At 40.2% G+C, this 21,210-nt stretch overlaps 1 protein-coding gene across 5 annotated transcripts in view; it reads left to right on the top strand.

The window, feature by feature from the left end:
• LOC139811594 (insulin receptor) overlaps positions 1-21,210 on the top strand; it is a 75,538-nt gene that overhangs the window by 34,671 nt on the left and 19,657 nt on the right. For all 5 annotated transcript variants that reach the window (XM_071775888.1, XM_071775883.1, XM_071775884.1 and 2 more), the window contains exon 3: positions 20,240-20,629. The gene's annotated coding sequence lies outside the window, so the exon portion shown is untranslated. The remainder of the gene's footprint in view (positions 1-20,239; positions 20,630-21,210) is intronic.

Raw genomic sequence — 21,210 nt, 5'->3', positions numbered from 1 at the left:
GCACTTTACCGTCAATTACATATTTATGCGAATCTCCACGAGAGTTGTTGCTACGATTTCTTGAATCTGTTGTTATTTACACGTTGGAGATGGCAACGCTTCTCCGTCGCGGTCACGGTATATTGCGGCATCGCGTCGCGTTAAATAATATGATATTGCGACTGCTTGAGGAGCTAGATATAATTCTCTCGTTATGGAAAATACCACATCTCTTGTTCTTTTCGTTAACTCGTTATTCTTGTCATCTTACATAACACAAATTTTATTGTGAAGACAAACACTTTTCTACCGTTATACAAAATGTTAATTCTAACATGTAAAATTCCTTATAATTTTCTATTCTATAACTGTAATCGAGTTTATCGAGTTTTGGAATTATATATATATTGCACTTTCGTATTTCTCTCAACGAGGAAATTTTATGATAGAGCATTACAACGTGTTATTTTCATTCAGTGATTAATTAGCGGATCGGTATTTAATAAGTAATTACGGAGCGCGGAATCAAAGTGCGGGATAAACAGGCATATAATAGCAATCGCGCTTTTCACATGCAATGTTTTATTTACTTGGGAGTGTTGCGAACCGATCGAGGGGTCGCATTGTGGTTTCTAATTTCGTGCGATATTTATGTTATATCTTCGGTGGCCATTATCGCACGGTATTACTTGCCGGTGCAATTAACGTAATTCGAGAAGGAAATACCGCAATATGACTGAAGCAATAATCGCGGTCGCGAACGTCGACGGTAAAGTGTAGTCTTTTATCCTGTGAACGTGTGTAGGCCGTATATTCGAAACTCGTCTGCCGTTTCATTTTAAGTGCGTCTCGTGAGCGCGTCTTCTTCGTTGCGATTATAAGCGAGAGTGACTGTCGACGCAGGAAGTGCAGTCGTAATAAAAACACGAAGGGTCGTGGTGCGGTGAACAATTACGGCCTACGTCGGCGCAAGTGCTACGCTGCGGCCGTAAAGGCTTCTCTTAATCGGTCCATTTGCGGTTTAGCACACTCACATGACGCTAAGTTCGAAAAAGAGCTTCTATAACTTGTGCCGCTTTAAAATACAGCGCGTAATCGTTTTTTTTTTATGAGAAAAATTCCTGGTAACTTTGAGGTCGTATTATAGTTTAATGTGAGTTTAATTGTCTAGATTATATACCCTGACACCTGCCTCTTTCCTTTCGAATGAAAAAAGATAAAATTGCCGAAAAAAAGATAAAATTGAAAAGTTTTTTTGCGTAATTTTTATAATCTTATATAATTTAATGAGATAACGTGCGTTTTAATGTCATATTCTTCTTCGCCTTATTATTGTCACGGTGTTTACTCTTAATCGTATCCGGAAATGGTTCTGTATCTTTGCGTAAAACAATTTGTCATGCCTGTTAAACGCATCTCTACTAAGTTATAAGCAAAATGCATATGAGACATTATTTATGAACGAGCCGTTCTTCCACTTTTTTCATCCAAATTAAATTCTTATTTTAAACTAATAATATATAATTTTTTCTTCATATATGAATATATAATTAAAATTAGAATATATAAAATTTAAATACGTATGTATGTACACGTATATACATACATTTTAATAGATAAAATCTATAAAAAGTCTGCGGAAGCTAATGGAGTTATAATGCCATCAGAGAGTCAATCGCTTCCGAGAAATCCCTGTAGATTTCTCGAGCGCGCCGTAGATTGTTTTCCACATTGCCTCTCGTAGAACTACTTATGCGTAGAACTCTCGTGCGTGTAGAATATGCAAACGTGGCAATCTATGTGCTAATGGTGTTCAGGTTCTCGGTTATTCCGCACAATCATTTTCGTATCGTTTACAGGGAGTGTTTTATTGCGACTCTACGTGACTCTCGGAATCCACATGACGAAATCTTTTTTTTGTCTGAAATTTTAATGGTATACATTTGCGTGTATACCATTTCTCCATTTTTACCACTTTTACCAAATAATTTTATTGAAATTCATTGCTTCGTATGCGCGGCGATATTATTTTGCTTGTATGTAAGATTGACAATATATCTTTACGCGCTTTGCAGCCGACGGTATTTTATGACGACAGTTTTACGCGAATCGGTAGATTTATTATGTACATAGTTCGCGCGCAGTCGTAGATTTGTATGTTCAGTTAGAGCACCCGGGCCACAATTGATTAACAAATCATTTTCGATGCTTGGAATTGCACGCGGATAATTGGGCGAATCCGGCGATAAGTCAACGCCGCGACGTTATAATCGCAATCTCCGCAATTCGCATGGTTAACGGGCAATCGAGACTGTCGTGGAATGCGAGAAGTTACCGGATCGATAGTTAATGCCTCCCTTGACCCAGCGGAATGCTTCGTTAATTGTACGACGGCTACTATTCAAAGAAGCTGAATGTAAGCTGCGCTACACAGCCCGAAAGAACGCGTTGATTATCGGCTGGAGAAACCAGACATACATACATATACGTACACACACACATACACACACGTTCGCACAGACATTTACAGATAGTTGGGGAAACATGACAACTTCAACTTCTTTTCTGAGGCAGCGAATTCCATCGGTAGTTCTAAAGGCTAAGAATGTGGCGTAAGTGCAAGAGTGGCTTCTAAAGGCGCGACCTGCTGTCGTCGTCCGCGCCGAATGCGCTGCTAATCCCACGCTACACTCGACAGAAAGTAGCAAAGGGAAAAAAGAAGGAAAAGAATTTTCAAAAAACGTAAGTTCAATCCGCACATGAAAGTAGCTTGCATCTTGAGGGAGGAAAGAAATTTTATTTCACTGCACTTTTAGGACTTTAAGAGCGATGGAAGCAAAAATCCAGATGGAGAAGTCAGTTTGTAGATATACATAGTGTCTCAGAAGTTTGTATTACTATTATTTTATATTGCTGCGTTCTGGCATTGAATACCACAAATACGACTAGAAATTTTTACATTCTATTTTTAAAACTTTTGGACAATTCAATCATTATACAAAGATTTAAATTGCTTCGAATATTATTTGAAAGTAAAATTTTCTGAGTCTTTGGAAATTTTTCCTTAGGAACGTTTGAATAACTAACAATAAGACTTTCAAATCCTTTGAAAATAAAAATGTAAACTAGAGAATGAATTATAATGATAAAGAGTAAAAAAAATTACAGAAGGAAAATCTATTTTTGAAACTTTTTAGATTTTCAAGAAATTTTTTTTAAAGTTTCGGATAATATTCGAGATTATCGTTATATTATGCGAAGTAATTCAGTTTTATGCTTATCTCATAATTACGATTAATAAATGACGCATCCGGAGATATCTATAATGTCGTTACTGTGTATATCTGAAATAGCTACCTACCAAGTAAGTAGTAATCGAACATTGATTACTACTTACTTGGACCAAGTAAGTAGTAATCAATGTTCGATTACTACTTACTTGGTTCTGTAATCTGATTTAAATTTTTGAACAAAAACGAAATCACGAGTCGAGTATCAGGATTATATATCACGAGTCTACCTGTCACAGTGTGGTAAATATAAAAATAGGGGAAGAAATATGCGGAGAAAATATGCGCCAGTGTAGAGGCGGGTACAACTTTATTTACTTCATGCAAATAACGGTGCAACCTGAATAACTGTTATCATGAAATTAATACCGCCGCGCCCGCTTGTTCCTGCCCGTTTTCTCGAGCAACCGATCGGGCCAATCGGAACGGCGGCAGGTAGAACCGAAACAGCTGCCCAACATTTGCAACCCGTTTGCGATAACAGGTAGTCTACGACGGATAAAACAGACTCGCTAATTGATACGTGTTCTAGATACCGTTACCGGGAGTATGCAAATAAGGCGAAGGAGAGTAGACCGCGGCGCGTTACGAGCGTGGGTGTGAAGTGAAGTGAATTGAAGCGTAACGATTGCAACTTTGTGAATCGCCCCGCGGGTACGGGCTGGGGACGGGCGAAAGATTGCGGATACAGCGTTGACCGGCGGCCTGACACGAAGTAACGCCAACTTGTATCGCCGTCATAGCCACTCTGGCAGATCCGTTATATGCTACGTGATGGAAGCTGCCGAGGATCGTCGACCGGATCTCTCGGCTTTCATCGAGGCTGGGAGCTTGTTGGTGTCGCGGGTCCCGAACCGAATCGATCCGATCCGATCCGACCGACCGACCGACCGATCGACCGCAACCTGCGGTCGCAGCAGCAACATACTGCCGCAACAACCGGCACGGTTGCACGATTGCACGGATGAACGCGGGCACCCTCTGTGTGGGTCGCAACCGAGAGAGTGATTTATTAATTGACACGTCTGAGCATCATTGTCGACGCGCCGTTGAGAGAAAAAGGATCGAAGCGGAAATGTCCAAGAGTCTGTATGCGAGATGTAAAGGAGGGTCCACATTATCGAGCCAAACCGCGAACCGACATTGTCGAGCCGACAAAGTTCGGCTCGATAATGTGGACGCATGATCGGTTCGCGACGAAGTTCGGTTCGCGGTTTGGCTCGATAATGTGGACCCTCCTTAACGTTAATCATCGCGCAAGTGCACGGAAGGGAAAATAGTGTTTATCACGTAAAGAACGCATGTACGAACTTTATCGTGGCCAATTGTGTTTACGATTTGCTCTCGTTTTTCAGATTTTCAATAAGTAACTCCATTCTTCTAAAGATGCGTTGAATAGTCTTATCTTTCACTCTCCATTGTTATTCTTTTGTGGCATCGATGAGCGTTTAAAGAATATTTTTTAAAGGATATCAATGTCAAAAACGCTCCCGATGATGACAAAAGGGAAACGTCGCCCGATACTGCATTCTTATCGAAATACCGTAAACTTCCTATTCTATTGAGCTCACCCTTTGTGCGGGAGCGTTTACGCACAGGAAGTTCTTTTTTCCCCCTTTCCAGATGGATGTGGGAATGGGTCGCGCGTTGCTCGGGCGACTCTGCTTCGTCAGGAATATTTTTATTCGGTCGCGAATAAAACGGGCACGCCGCGCGAAGCGCGACCGAATCGATGCATTTTTAATCAATTCCGGCAACGACCGGGAGAAGAAGGTATAACGAAGAAAACGCAAATATAAAACCTAAAACGTACGGTATATTCCCGGAAGTTACGCGGATCCAACGACGATAACCATTGCATGACTTCGGCTGTATTAATTTTCTCAGTCGACCGATGGTTTCTACATGCATCGCTAGATACGCGTACACCGAATAACACACGCTATCGTTTCTCAATGTTATTTTAGTACGAAATTTATATATCCTCGATCTCTCTCCTGCTACGAATGAAAAAATACAAAAAAAAACATACGTTAGATTTCAGAAATCAAGGGTTTTTTCGATCAAGGCAATTTCGATCTTAATCGAATTTTAATTAATATCGAGAATTACCAGTCAGACACTTGATGGAGTGAAAGCATCTTTAGTCTCAGTGAGTGAAAATATTTTATTAAGCGCTTTTACCGCCGATATTTTATTTCCGATGTTGGGTATTGATTTCGCGCACAGCAGTCAGGCAACTCCGGTGAGTAAAAGGACTGTCTCGTTGTAGCGTACGTTATATCACCCCTCCCTAATGGTCCCGTCTTTGAATATTTCACGGGTGAACTCGTCTCTATCGGCTTTATGTCATGGACTACGCATCGATTTTGACGCGGTGCGACGCGACGCAGTACGTTTCAATTAAATGCTCGCGACAATAGAAGTAGTGGTCCAGTTTAAATTGCCTCTGCCCGAAGCGCGGGGATAAACCTTGAACGTTTCCTATTTCATCGTCGATCCCTCTCGGCGTCGCCATAACGTAGCAGATTTAACTTTGGCAAATTTTGCTTGTAAATTATGCAAAAGATGCCGCGAACGAGTTTGAAACACTGGCGAACTTGACGATCCATTTTCATTTATTTAACATTTTGGCAAGAAACCGGACGAAAGTTTTCTTTAACATTCCGTGATAACGCCTCGCTAACGTTATAACGCTAACTTTCGTAATATCGAGTAATATCTCCCGGCGAATTAAGAATAGAGATGGATTAGGTAATTTGCAAGATGACGCCGCACTGCACTGCGACGAAGGAAGGAACTTTTTCTTTTCGCTCGAACGCGTACTTATACATTTTACTCGCACAGGTCAAGGAGCACGGCACCCGGCTGCGCCGTTGCATCGCGAGATGTAGTCGCGACGTTATCCTTATACGTCGCACAAATAAATACGTTCACGGACGGCGTGAAAATGTTGCGAACAAAGTTGCGAGTTGTTGACGTAGCGTTTCAGCCGATTGGAAAGGCGCGAACGCTCGTCTACGTTCCAACGTTCCTTTTCCGCCGTTTAATGGGAGAAGTTGGATTGCACGTGTACTTCCCGGATATTGCAGTGCCGAGCATAACGACCCGGGTGACAATGCGCCCGTAAGAGGTTTTCAAATTTCGTGCCCACGGCTATGTGATGTTAATTATGAGCCCTCTTTGTGCCGCTCGCGTTTATTTCCGCGCGCAGAATCCGCGACCTCCCGTCCAAATGATGGTAATTCCGAAATGGCTGCCGCGGTGACGGCGCATTTTTTTTATTAATTGATCCACGCGCGGCGTCATGTTTCCGATAGTGTATCTCCCTGGAGTCGGGAGAAATGGAAAAGGTCTGTGAGGTCACTGCCCCTTTAAGTCTCGCCACACGAAACATTCTTCGAAGTTTCACACGCCCTGCTATCTCTCATCGCTTATACTTAGGATCTCGCTTTCAGATACGACAGTTAAAACGAAGGTATTGACAAAATTAGTGAAAATTTGGAAAAAAAACTGCATAATTCAACAAAATCCAGAGTCCTTTGAACGTTATCTAATTATACTGATTTTTCATCGGATTGGTGTTTTAAGTTTTATATATAACGTACGTTTCTAATTTGTTTCTTTCGTTATTTTATAATTGAAATCGTTGATTAATGAGCAGAAGATTCATTTAATATTATGATTACTTTACACATTTAATATTATAATTAATACTATACATATATATAAAAAGTATAAGAATTTATATGAATTTATTCTCTCTTCTAAATAAATTCTAATATTCACTTAAAATTCATTTGAGGAACTCCTCTGATCAGAATATCCATAATCGAAGTAGCTCTTCAGAAAATTGCGAATTAACAGGCGACGCTGAATGTGTGCGCTTCCTATCGATCGGTGTGATACACATACACACACACAATACGAAATGCCGCGCCGGCGCTTTTATTGCCAAAAATCACGCGTGAACTTTAGAAAGTCCGTAGGGGAATGTTCGATTAGTAGCCAGCGCGAACAGGGAAACTCGTTCAACTGCCGCATTCGGGGTGTAACAACCCCATACCGAAACAACTTCGAGTTCCACGCGGTTTAGGCTTTACGTCGCGTCGCCATAAATCGACGTGCCCAACGTACCCAACTTATTTATCCGGTAGCATCTGAGAGGGGTAGCGGCAAGTGTGCGTATATACGTGTGGCGCGTGTGTCTGCGATAATCGCGAAGAGCAGAGTTTGCCGAGTTTCGGCTCGGGATCGATGGTGGCACGCGAAATAGATTATTAATCAATTCCGTTAGGGACGCGTTCGCACGCGGCAAATTAGCGCCACGTGGAGGAGGAGAGATGGGGAGGAGGTAATGGGGCAGGCGGAAACGGGATGGCGCGGCTCTTTAACGGCCACTTTTGTTCTTTATCTGCTCCCGATGGAAAGGAACGTCTCCTGTTATCGCGGCACGACGATTCTTCTTAATACGAAACCTTTTTCTTTCTCTCCCTTCTATTATCTCTCGCCTCCCCCCCCCCCCGTTATTATTATAGACCGGTCAATTAACCGGCGATACCGATCGCCGACATCCGCAGCGGATATGATGATAATCGCTTTGATAAACGGCCGTTCGTTAATTAATCACTAAATCTGGGCGTTTTTCGCCCGGTTGCCGACTAAAATCCCCTCTTCTGCCGTTAATTATTCCGCATAACAGTATTATAATCAACATCACAAAATGCGAACGCATTACGTATGCTACGGGCAGTTAATATTTTCGTAATAAGCGTAAGATTCTGCCTCTGAAACATTCGCCACTCGCGAACTTCACGCATCGGGGGGTCTCTTTTACCGCCGTATTCTTCTTGTGAGAAAAAAGAAAAACCGTGGTTATAGCTTTTTTTATGAAGCCCTCCCGAGGTACCGAAGTTATTTTTCATTTTTTTTTAGTCCCTTAATGATCGTTATTAGACATTTTTATCTTACAAACATTTTGTCGGGTACACAAAAATATATAAAAAAGTTATTTCTGCATTAAGAGATTAATTAATCAACTTACGGGGGGGAATTGTAAACACAACGCATCAGCTTAGAAACACTATGAATAGGAATTGGTCGGCTATTATTTGCAATTAATTGCAATAAAATTGGTATACCATTTATAAATTAAGATCGAAGATGTACGCCTATAAGAGTTATTCGTAAAGGACCTTTAAATACGCGCGATTAAAAACTATGCTGATAAAACAAATCGAAGGAAAGGAAAGAGAATTTATATTTCAACGAAACGAGGCGTGTGGCCCGCAGAGGAGACAATATATTTCGATACAGTTACCTCTCTCGAAGGCGACTTTTAATTCCCGATACTCAGAGATCACTCTCGCGTCCCCTCCTCGAAATTCCAACCTTTCCTCCGACAACCCGTGCGACATGTAGCGGGCGATACAACGTGGATGCAACGGTGCAATTTTTTAATTGATACGTCGACGACGTATTCCCGAGCGCCATTAAAACGTGGGATTAAAAGGCGGAATATGCGATGATAAAAAACCAGCTTGCGGAAAAGGGAGAAAGAGAAAGAGAGAGAATCGCTGTCTGGACATGGGGCTCCGCCCCTCCGAATTCCGACGCGAAAAAAAACGGAGCTTTTTCGACATAAGCAAAAACGATTGAATAATTATTCTGCTGAAACCGAATTTCTTAGTTTTTAATGTATGAAGGAGAAAAAGCGAGGAGGAAGAAGAGAATGAAAGTATATGAAGTATCCACGCAGTTTCACATTGCTGAATAATATTTTTATATTAGCAGCATTTTTTCATCAAAGCTGATTAAAAATTTATTAGAGAGAATGCTTCCTTTTGCATGCATGCAAAATTTTAATCGCTGCGTATGTCTAAGCATTACTGCATGCAGCATGCTATTCTATAACAAGAGAAAACAAAATTTGACAGGTTTTTCCAATACCTCTTGTTTCATATTTTATTATACACGGACACGTGCGAGCATATATGTAAAAATATGTACGTCAAAATGTCAGAAGAGGTTGCGTCCATTTTACCTCCGCAATTCCGAGCTCCACAAATTCCGAATATTTGTAATTCCGCTTTATGAATTTTCAAAAGATTTAAAAATGACTGGCATTTCAATACCTTTAAAAGCGCTGTGAAGCATTTTTAAGCCAGACTGAACCGGTAATCTTCAATCGCTGTACAGTACGGTAATACATCAATATAACACCCTTATTTCTTTTATTAGGCAGGGATATGTTTTGATCGCGTGATCGCCCAAATCGACGCAAACGTTTTCAAATGCAATCACTTTTGCAAATTTACATTTCAGAGACCAATTAAGCGTTCAAAATACGTACGAAATAATTTTGAAACCGGAGAAAATATTCGTGTATGCAACGAAGTAGAATAATTTTCATCTCCTCAGATGGAGTAAATTTCAGGCTCTTTGCGGTGGCGGCTTTCGCCACTGTGATGCGAAACTCATTTCGATGCCCGTCCCACACAGAGCGTGATCATAATTGAGGTGCTCACAGGAGAAAGAGGAGAGAGAGAGAGAGAGAGAGAGAGAGAGCGAATCGAGATTTAAATATGCAACACAATCTTGTTTAGCAAGACGGTTCAAGAACTGATTACAGAGCTTTGCTGCATATGTTACTTTGCAACATTGCTTTACTGCTCGGTGTTTACCTTTTTAAAATGCGTTTCCTTTATTACGGTTCTTGGTTAATCTGGCGCTTCAATTTTTGGATACCAAGCCTGGGAATAAACGCATCTCGTGTTAAAAGTGTAAAGAGTATAAATAAAATGCTATCGTGATATCCCTCGTATTTTGCACCAAAAATGTAATGGTCGGATGATTGGACGTAGCATGTACAATGTTGATTAAAATAACCTCTACCGTTCAGAGTCTTCTTAAATTTTTACAAAAAAAATTCCTTACAAATACGTAACATGACAGAACTGTCTGGTCCAGCTGTCTGGTAACTAATGTTACGTCGAGTGGCCAGACGTTTGATTGATGTACATGAAATCCATATATAACTGGTGTTACACCATATAAAACCCACGGTCACGAATGACCATGACGCGTTAAAGGCAAAATGCATATGTCCCCCGCCGGTGGTGACTCTCACAGAGACGAACGAATATCCCACCGATGGCCATGTAACGCCCGGCGTGTTAATATCGAAAATTTAAAAAGCGTGACAAATGGTAATTCCTGATCGAATTTTTTCCCGAAAAAAAAAACGAAGCCGAGTCCCCGCTTTGGTGAGGGACTCGCGGTGGATAGAAAGCACGCGAGTTGTCTCACCGCATTAATAATACTTATTTCATGATTTATACGATAGAGTGAATTATTGCGAGGTATTTTATAAACTTTACACAATACGCCGACAGCACGTCGCGATTAAGCTCGATGGAAAATAAGAAATTCGCACGGGCACGCAAACAGATGAAGAAACAAATAAATTATAATCTGAGTGGCGTTTACGAGGTTTAAAAATATATACGTTGACTTTTAAGTCATTTTAGAGATTAGCGTTAATTGCACGAGCTCTATATTTAATTGGATAGTGCATTAGGATTATTTAAGGATTTACTTCCATTTTTCCTTTTTTCTTTTTAACGGAGCACTTGGAATCTACTTAGTTCAGTGTTCTTTTTCTAAATACCATCGCAGTCATTAAAAGTATGACCGGCATATGATATAATCTCATGGATTAAATTGTGTTTTATCTTCCTTATTTTCAGCATTACTGTGTGCTCTGAATACGTAAATTATTCCTAAAAATCCTCCTTATATTTTTTCTCTCTCAGCGAATGCTGCAAAACTCAAACTGTTATAATACATGTAGGTACCGAAGTAAATTCGTTGCATCACGGATAATCTGCTTATCCTATATTTGTAAAAGAAGTTATTTCAAAGAAATGGTACATAAGATGGAAGACGGTACATAATCTTCATATTTTTCTATAAGTATTTTTTATACATAAATACAACTATTTATAGGAACCTTCATTTTAAAAATCATGTGAGACGTTCTTTTGTAGCTTACCTTGGTAAACTTTATTTCGCTAAATCTCGAATTAATACTTCATTCAAGTAAAATTCATTTGTGCAATCTTCTACACAAAGAGAAAAGTTTTACAGAAGATACTTATTCAGGGAAAAATTTAATTATTTCTCTCAATTGACCGAATCTTAAATTTAATCCTTGATGAAGATCTTCTATTTTTAATTAGTTTGTGACAGAAAAATTATTGATACTTTATAGAGAAAAAAAATGCAACTCAGGGAGTTACACACAAATGAAAAATGGCATGGAAAGTATGGAACACCCTATATACTGTCCAACTGTTCCGAGAATTCTCAGCAATAAGAACACAAAGAAAGCCGTAATAATAAAGTTTCGGTCAAGGCTTCCCACCGTCAATTTCCAACGCGTCCTTCTACAGTAGTTTATGCAAAAACAATAAGGCCGCTCAACACGTCGTAATTGCGGTGCAAGTTCGTTTCGTTTGTTTCGGTACATTCCACAAGAATGCCATAATATACCGTAACGAAAGTGCATCGCCTGACGAGAATTCCGATGGAATTGCGCAGTAATCGAATTAAAGATATCGCATAATATCAGAGAGAAGATGGCTTGGCAATAATTTAAACGATAAAATGCCGGGAAGATAATGATCTTGGACGGCCAAAGTGGCTTTGAAACATTGTCAAGCGTCATTTCAAAATTATCGATCTCGCATAACTTCAGCGACCATTATGAAACCATGCGGTCGTCATGGCGGCTACAAGGTTGCAAGGAGGTGGGTCCCTTCAGAGATGTTGTAAGGGGGACAGGAGGGCGCGCAGATGCCTTCGGGTGTCAGTCTATGGGAATGCCGCAAGGGCGGCAAAACTTTTTGCTCCTACTTTGTACCAGTTGGAAAAAAAAGCATAAGAAGAATATCATCGCGAGTAATTATATTTTCCTTTACCTTTTGTCGCTATTTTAATTTTATACTCATTTGCAACGGTTTCTTGAGTCTCTCTCTCTCTCTCTCTCTATTATAAAACCGACGATGTCGCTGTCGATTGAAATGGTAATTAATCGCCTTCGCAAATTGAAATTAAATTCCGGATTGCCGATGCGACAAGAAACGACGTTGTTCCTTTTATCAACCGACTCGATAATAATAAACCCTGATAAAGTAATCCGTAGCACAGTACGGGAAGTCGAAAAATTAATAATTAATAAAGCAGTTAATTCATTACGTGAGAAAATACATTAGATTTATCTGTCTGGTTAATAAAAGAGGATTTTAGATCAACGTTACAGTCTAATTTGACTCCGGAAATATTTATCGTATCGTATCGCATCGTATCGTGCGCGGAATGGGAGGGTCTCAACTACATTGTTTGGCTCCGGGGCACCATATATTCCTCATACGTCTCTGGATCCCTTTCTTCCCAGGCAACAGTCGGTTGAAGCGCATTTGTTAGCGATGCAGAATTCAATCTCTACTTCGAAGCAAGGAACAACGGATTCGTAAAGGGGTCCGGCGAAAAACTTCCGACGAAATGGAGATGACGACGCGCGGAAAAGAGAGAGGCGAATGGTCAAAAAATGAACATCTACGCGTGAACAGAAATGCTTCGAATCGAATAAAATAGCGATATTTCTGGATATTCGAAATCCATGCGGTATCTGTCAGAATAATCAAGACGAAATTATACCTACATTATAAAAGCGCCTCTTAATGCTATACTTACCTTATTAATATTAAAGGTACCGTGTCGGTGCAAAAAAAATACACGGGAAAGTTCGGCAACCCGTAATCAAGATTCTTGAAAATTGATTTTTTTCCTTTTGGCAATTATATTGTTTTCGGTCGTAAACAACGATAATCCCGTAGATACTGGAAAGATGTCATAAAGTTGTTCCATTTTTCAAAGATGAAATGCACTAGTTCGTAAAATTGTTTTTCAAGCGCCATGAAAAACGGTTGTGAGCATTTGTGCCAAGTTCCTAAGTTTTCCTCGAGTTGTAGCGAAGTTTCTTTGTCAGTACCGAAGTCGGAGTGTAAGTATTGGATTCGCGATGTTGGCGAAGTATATCGCTGACATTCCTAGACGCGTGTCCTATTGTGATATTGTCACGTCGAACTCTAAATAGCTGACAGCGAGGAAAAGAAAAAAAAATTTGCGATCGCGAGGGTAACAATGTAGACAATGTCCCGTTATTCGCGAGCGTTCCTATATAGGGGCGCGCGAAAATATTCGCGCGTTATATTTACGAGCGAGTGGATGCCGGGCACATAACTTACCGTAGTGCCAGGATCGAAACTGGTTTTGCGCTGGTGGTGGCTGCTGCAACATAGTAATAACGATCGCACGAATAAAACGACCCGCGTCGAAACCGCGCTGCAACGCTGTAAGCAGGTCCATTATTAATCGATGCGCCGTATCTAAGTGTGCAGAAAAAGCAGGGATAAAGGGAATAGCCGGGGGTTCCTACGCGGGATGAAGAAAAGGAGAGCGTGTTGGCGGCTGTCGAGCGAAAAATCGACATGAAGGGCAGACAGACGAAAGAGAGAAAGAGATAGCGAAGAAGGTAGAGAGAGAGAAAAAGGGAGAAAGAGAGAAACGGAAATGAAATGAAGCGGAGAGAGAGAGAGGGCGCGCGCGAGAAAAAGCGTGAGCCACAATGTAGAAAGGAAAGAGAATGACAAAGGACGTCGCATAATGCGCGAGAGTCTCAAAAATCGCCGTCATTTATCATCGAAAGTGCGAATAGCGTTGATGCCGATCTTATCGCGTGATTGCCAATATCAGTCGACGATTCTCCTCTTCCGTTATTGGTATTTTTTTTTTCGCTCGACATTTTGGTCGCTCATCGTAGCCATCCATCAGCACAGCATGTGCGTGCTAAGTACTTAAGTATAATACGGACATCGATACTTAAGTTCCCGGGGGAAGGTGTCGACGCGCCATCTTTCCTGTATCGGTATCAGGGAAAATTAATACGAACAGAGCGACAATGTATAGCGATCAACGCGTGAGTGATGAATGTGCATCACGAAAGTATTATATTGCGAGCTTTCAGCGATCCTCTTTTTTTGTTCATTAACGTAAAAGCCGGATGATCTTTTTTCGATCAATTTAATACGCAAAATGTTTTTGAACATTTGCGCGGTTGCCATCAATCGTTGTTACTCATCCATCAATGTATTTGAAAGGAAATATAACTGTAAAAATCAACACCTTCGTTCCATTGTTATTGCGGGGTGTCGCTTAAAATCGGAGAAATATTTCCGTATTTCATCGGCGGCAACGCAGCGATGAAAATTTATATGAATGATTAATATACGCGTTATATACAAAAATATATCGCGCGTATCGGCCGGCCGTTGTTAAGGGTGATCGAGTGTGAAAATAATGGGAAGGAAAATAAATATTATACATTTACTCGTTGACGCGCATGGCATTCTAGACCGCGATATATAAGGTGAATGATAGTAAACAACTCGTAAATAATATATGATTCGCGCGGAGGCACATGCTTAGATCTTCACGCAAAATATATGGGGATCCGAAAAACACACTTCCCATGTCGTAAACCATTTGGAACTATTCGCCTGTCACACTTCATGCGAATCCGGTTGTGCCGTGTGTGAGTCATTCTCTACCCGGTGCGACCACAGAAGAGCGCGGCTGCGGCCCCGACTTCTTTTGACTTCGCCGCACACACAGTCGGGCCAGCTGCAGAAGCTACCAAGTATTCGATCTATTCGATACGTATTCAAAGCATTCGTCGGACTTTTGAGGCGGACCATTCATCTTCTCTCGGATCTTGGGTCGCCAGCGGGATTTGTCTATTTCGCTGCGCGATGCGGGATTCCATCGGCCAGCAAAAAACGTCCAACTTCATCCGCTTACTCGTGTTCGAACGAAGATCATCGTAGGAGAAAAAAGAAAGAGGTGAAGTGCACGGCGGCGCGGCGTTTGGATTCCGACTACTTTGTTCCTGCCCCAAAGAAACGATACGGGGAATCCGCTTGAAGGTGTCGGTTTTGACACACTCACGTCGTTGCAATCAGAAAAATAAGTTGTAATTAATCCGTTTTACTTTTTCTACGTAACCCGTATGCTCCTCAGCGCGAAGAATATCACGCTGTGATTTATAATTAAATTTTAATTCATTTCAACAAATTTTTATTTCTTACTTTCGAAAAGGCTCAAGAAATTAAAGACGCATATTTTTACTTTTTCCTTTATTTGTTTTTAACAAATGATTACGATTGGTATAACTCTGCCGTTTAAATGCGCTGAAACGAATGTACTCGACTCCAGTATTGTCGTTCCGTTTTCACTATTCGCGTTATTTTTTTTTCCCCCATTATTTCGTCCTTTCCTTTTTTATTATGCTCACATGTAGTAAGCCGGAGTCGAGAAATGAAATAAATGGCGTAGCGCGCTCGGCTCGCAGCATAAAATACGATAAAGAAAAATCTCTGTATAATCTCTTGTACAAAGATGCAATTTGTTTTTTCTTAAATAAGACCTACTTAAAAGATACACATTACTTCACAACACGTATGAGCATAAAACCGGCTGAATTTATATTTATGCAACGTGTGCTTAACTTATCGCGAAAGCCGCTCATAATTCCGCACTTTCCCTCCCTCTTTTTCTCTTTCTTCCACTACCCCCGCCTCTTCTCCCAAAAGAATAAGTTTACGGACGTAGATTCTTCCGCTTCTCAGGTGCGGGCTTATCGCGGAACAAGTTCTCGTGTTTTATCGTACGTGTATCCGGCTTTTAATCGGCACCGCCGCCGACGACGATGCCTCTCCCCTTTCCCCCCCCTCTCTCGTCCCTTTCCCTGCCTTTTCTCTGCGATGGTTATCGCGATATTTATACGACGAATTAAGATATTCGCCCGAGTCGCGCGAGCGGCTAAGTGGTCGACGACATAGTTATCTTCTAAGGTAGGCGGCTCAAGTGGTGATTTAAACGAGAATCCGCGTGAGAAACATTCGTCCAGCGTCATCTCTTTCCAAACTTCTTCAATTTTCGGCCTTAAATATCCTTCCCCTTATTTCTGAGATTTCTGTCCGTCGCCAATATCCGTCTACCTACGCATCAACCACTGGCTAGATTATGACGTCAGAAGCGCGGAGATTCGCGCCGACGATCATCGCGGTCTTCGCGAGTTGCCTCTCTCGCGCGCGAGAGAATCGAGAGAAACCACTTTCGAAAGTTTATAAAGCGGGCGCCCTTCGAGATGCGGTATTGCCGGTAGAACCGTGAATAATGACCGCAGCTGTTGAAAGACCCCCTCGGAATCCAGAATAACTTCTAAACTATCAGTTTCCGCGTTCCGTCGCGAGGAGAATACTTATTTAGCAACTTTAATGGTAAAATAAAGTTTACTTCTTTTTATCGAAGGAGCGCTTATTGTACAATAATTTTTAAATTCCTATAAATTGAATTTCCTTTATGTGTGGCTTTTATAATAGTTAAATGTATCCTTGCTCTTTTATAGAAGGATCAAAACTTAAATCCACGAGCACTCTCTCTTATTGTATAATAATTAATTTAAATTCCTAATTGAATTTCCTTTATGTGTGGCTTTTATCTCTAGCTCTCCATGCTGGAATACATTTAATACCTTTGGGAATTATTTAAGTATTACAATCTATACTTTTAATTAGATCCTAGAAAAACCGCAATACGGTGATTCTGCGGGTTGGAAATCAAGAAATAGAAGACGGTCTCACGATCGTCGGAGCCCACTGAGGATTCACGAAATAATCGACGTTCGGTGTAGTCGTGTCTCGACTTCCGCCCGACGCGAGCGAAACGACGACAAGAACATTACTTACGATTCTCGCAACGTTCACACGAATAACTTCCTCCTCGAGCAAAGAATCACTCTGGTTTCATAAAACGGTTTTATAAAATGCGGCAGAACGACGAAATATGATACCGGCCGTCGCGTCGTGACTGCTACGATCCGAGATCCGGACGTTCATAACTGCAATTTCCACACGGTTTCTACTATAGGTTAATACGATACGTTAAAGTAATTGTTTACACGGGTGGAGTTTACGGCGTCTCTCATGAGGCTGCTTTATCGAATAAAAAAAAAGAGAATACCTCTTCGACGACCGACCATTTGTTATTTGTTCAGGAACGTTAAATTCCAAGAACTATCCGCACGATTTTCCTCGTTGCTGACGTCGTAATCCGAAATGGACGGTGTAAGTATTCGGTATTGCCGGAGCGAAGAGCGAGCGAAACCGAGTAGAAAAACGAAAGGTCGTCGACAAAGGGTGGCGAAGGAGGGGTAAATGAGAGAAACGAATCAAACTCCGGGGTCTGTGGAAGTCTACGTGATTCGAAATCAAGCCATTAAACTTTGCCGTCAATCGTACCTTCTCCAATCTTGAGTCGACTTTTTCTTAATGTTATTAACGTAAGAAGCATTAACGACCTTTCTTGTAAACGTAGCAGAAAGTACACTTTTCGCCAATTACATTTCGGATATGGATGTAAAAGGCGTTATTCCTGGTTTGATTTCAAGTAAAATTGCGATACAGAATTTAGCAGGAACAGATTTGTAATTTGAGACCGCCACGAAGTTACATATAATGAAAATTAAAAGATCGCGAGGAGGGAGCGTCCTCAAACGTGGCTTAGGACGCGCGCTGAGGAACAGCGTCCTCGAACGTGTCAAAGAGCACGTCTTGCCTTTAACAACCTGTTTTAGAATCACTTTGTATGCAAATTAGTCTAATAAAACTTGAGCTCTCAATTTGTCAAAGAGCTTCGCGTTATGAGGCTCAAAATTATACTTAACTTGCTTCAAAATTACTTACAAGGAAAGGTATGGAAGTGTCCCCCTCCGATTTTGATGAGCTTTTAATATGTTGTTGTCAAAAATAAGGGACACGTATTTTTTTTATACGCGTCCCTATATGCGTGCCTATACGCATGTTTAGGGGGTAAAACACCCCTTTGAAAAAAATCGGTTTTTCTCTTTCGGCCGAATATCTCCAAAACTATAAAAGATAGAACAAATTTATTTGAACAAAAGATAAATGGTTTGTAGAGCACTTTAGAATAATGACAAAATAATTTTTTTTTATTTTATTTTTTTATTGTTATTAAAAAATAAAAATTTTTAAAAATTTTATTATTGTTTTTAAATTACTCTTCAAACCATTCAACTTTTGTTGAAAAAGTTTTTTTTCTATCTTTTATAATTTCAGAGATATTTGACCCGAAAGAGAAAAGCCGATTTTTTTCAAAAGGGTATTTCATCCCCTGAACATGCATGGCATATGTGGCACGTATAAAAAAATACGTGTCTCTTATTTTTGGCTAGACTAGAAAACAAAATAGTGAAAGCTCATCAAAATCGGAGGAGGACACTTCCATACCTTTCCTTGTTAGTTCAAAATTATACTTTATGCACAATAGAAGCAGATAAAAGTTTTTCCTGTTTAATTTCTCGTTGCTTTTTTAGTAGCAAGAACTCTCGATGGTAAAATGTCGAATAGGTCGTTTATGTGTAAGTTTGCCTTAACTGTAATTAGCAAGCACACTTGAGCATCGGTGGCAATCCAAAGAGAGAATCAGTTTGATTTACTGTAATTGGATCCGGAACTTTGAGATAAAGAAGCATTCGTGTACGATAAAATATTGCAAACTAGTATTTGCAACATGTTGCAACATGTTGCGCAACGACGCTAATATTACAGATAATACATACTGGTTTTCACGAAAAATCAAAATTGGATTTCTCTTCGTTTCCTTGTTGGAAAGTTCGCGATTTTTCACGATAGAGTCGCGGATATCTAATATTAATGTTAATAGACATTAAAGATCGTGACGACTGATATAGACGCGCTTTAGATTTAAATTTCAACAACGTGCACATTTGCACCTGAGTTAATTAACCAGATCTCTATTTGTGATATATTATAGGTAGCTAGTGCAGTTATTTTGCGTATATGAAATATGATAATTACATCGTGTGCGTACGTATAACGGATGCAGATTACAGACGCACAATGAAAGTTATTACGCGAGATAACAGATGAAAATCCGAGAATATATTATTAGCATTATGTTTAAAGTAAAATGATATGTGTGCATTCACATAGCGTCGACGTCATTTTCGATGTAACGCATTTCTATTGTGGCTATACGCGTCACTAGCAATTTAAGCCGCGACATTTAATTAAAACCGATCGATAGCGAAACTATTATAATTATATTGGTTATATCACGTATAATTAGTTATAATTAATTGTATCGCAGGTTTCATGTTTTCCTGAATTTAATCTCTTTTTTTTTTACTCAACGTTGAATATTTTCAAGGAAATTTCCGCTTTTACATTTTACATTTAATCAAGTTATCGTTTATTTTTTATGATCTAACAGAATTAATTAAAGGTACCAATTAATATTGTTATTTTTATTTAAATAGCTTATTTGAAGGTATCAAGGGAATATTCAGTTGCAAAACGCACCAGTCAAAAAGAAATTATATCGAGCGCAGTTGTGCCCTCGGCATTAATTTGCGAATTAGTTTAGAACTCGACGTCGTGTTTTTATGTAACTTTAATTAGCGTATACGCTTAAATATCCTCTCAAGGAACCTATGCAAATAACCTTATTTAATTAAATATAATTATGCATATGTATGTACAGTATGGTTCTTACGTACATACATATTTTATTTGGCACTTGGACATACATAAAAAGAAATGAGAAAGACGTCCAGGAAATAAATTTGAAGGGTCTGCTAAATGTTATATACTTTAAGCTTCTAGCACTATTAAAAGTGCTAATCTATCTGTAGTATTAAGTTTATTGAGGTGACAATCTCATTCATCGTTTTTCAATTTCTCGCAAGAACAGATCGAAATTGCACCATATGCTAAAACGTTACGTTTCGACTTTTGTTTCGACAGATAATTACGGCGTGCGACGACGACGCAATTATGATGGCCGAAATGTACGTCGTTTTCAATAAGGTACTGTGAAGCTACTTGGAAGACGTCAGCTCTGTGGTCAGCCTCACTTGTACGCAACCCTTTGCGGAAACTCGCGCGGCCTCAAGACTTCTGATTCTTCCGGGAAAGGAAACACCCCCGCGAGTTTGAAACCGGGTTAACCGGAGCCCGCACGGGGGAGGGAGAATCGGTTCACGCGAGCCTGGACGAACGCGGACGATCGATCGATTACCTCCTTGAGAGGAGGAAGGGGAGGAGGCGGAGGAGGAGGAGGAGGAGGACAAGAGCGCGGGAGTAACCCAGAGTGTTTTTCTCGCGGGGAAAACCGCGTCGCTTTTAATCCCGCAGGTACGCCAGGAGAATTGTGTGTACGAGTGGTGTTCATTTAAAACAAAACGGAATATAAATCTAACCCGGATTTTTTACGTCTTCTCGGGTTAACGAGATAGCGCTTTAGCCATCCAGTTTTAATGAGTTTTGGATATAATTCCAGACAGGAGAAAAGAAACGTTTCCTTTTTACGCGCATTATATATATATGTATATATATATATATATATATATTACTCGGATTTATTTCATTATTAAACCTCGGAAATAGGAAAGTAGAGGAATAGGGCTGTGCACATTCCTTCCAACACTTTATGAATTGCTTAAGCATTTAATTCCAATATAGGACTCGTGGGTTAAAAGCTTGGTTAAAAGGGTCAATTACTACGGAACTCATGTTTATTATAGCGCTTATTTGTTCATTCCTTTTCACACGGCATAACTCGCAATAAACGACTAATATTCTAGCTTGCTATTCCTTTCTTTCTTTTTAAATCGCAAACTAAAAACGGTAGCGAGAGACAAAGCATTATTATCGCGTATAGTTTCGATTAGCGTTTCTTCTTTGAACTGAATAGGCAACTACGATCCGTTTTGCAG

Source organism: Temnothorax longispinosus, chromosome 4 (assembly GCF_030848805.1).
Source record: "Temnothorax longispinosus isolate EJ_2023e chromosome 4, Tlon_JGU_v1, whole genome shotgun sequence".
In the NCBI taxonomy this organism is placed as follows: domain Eukaryota; kingdom Metazoa; phylum Arthropoda; class Insecta; order Hymenoptera; family Formicidae; genus Temnothorax; species Temnothorax longispinosus.
Note: the sequence above shows the minus strand (reverse complement) of the source record. Positions and strands in the feature narration are given on the sequence as shown.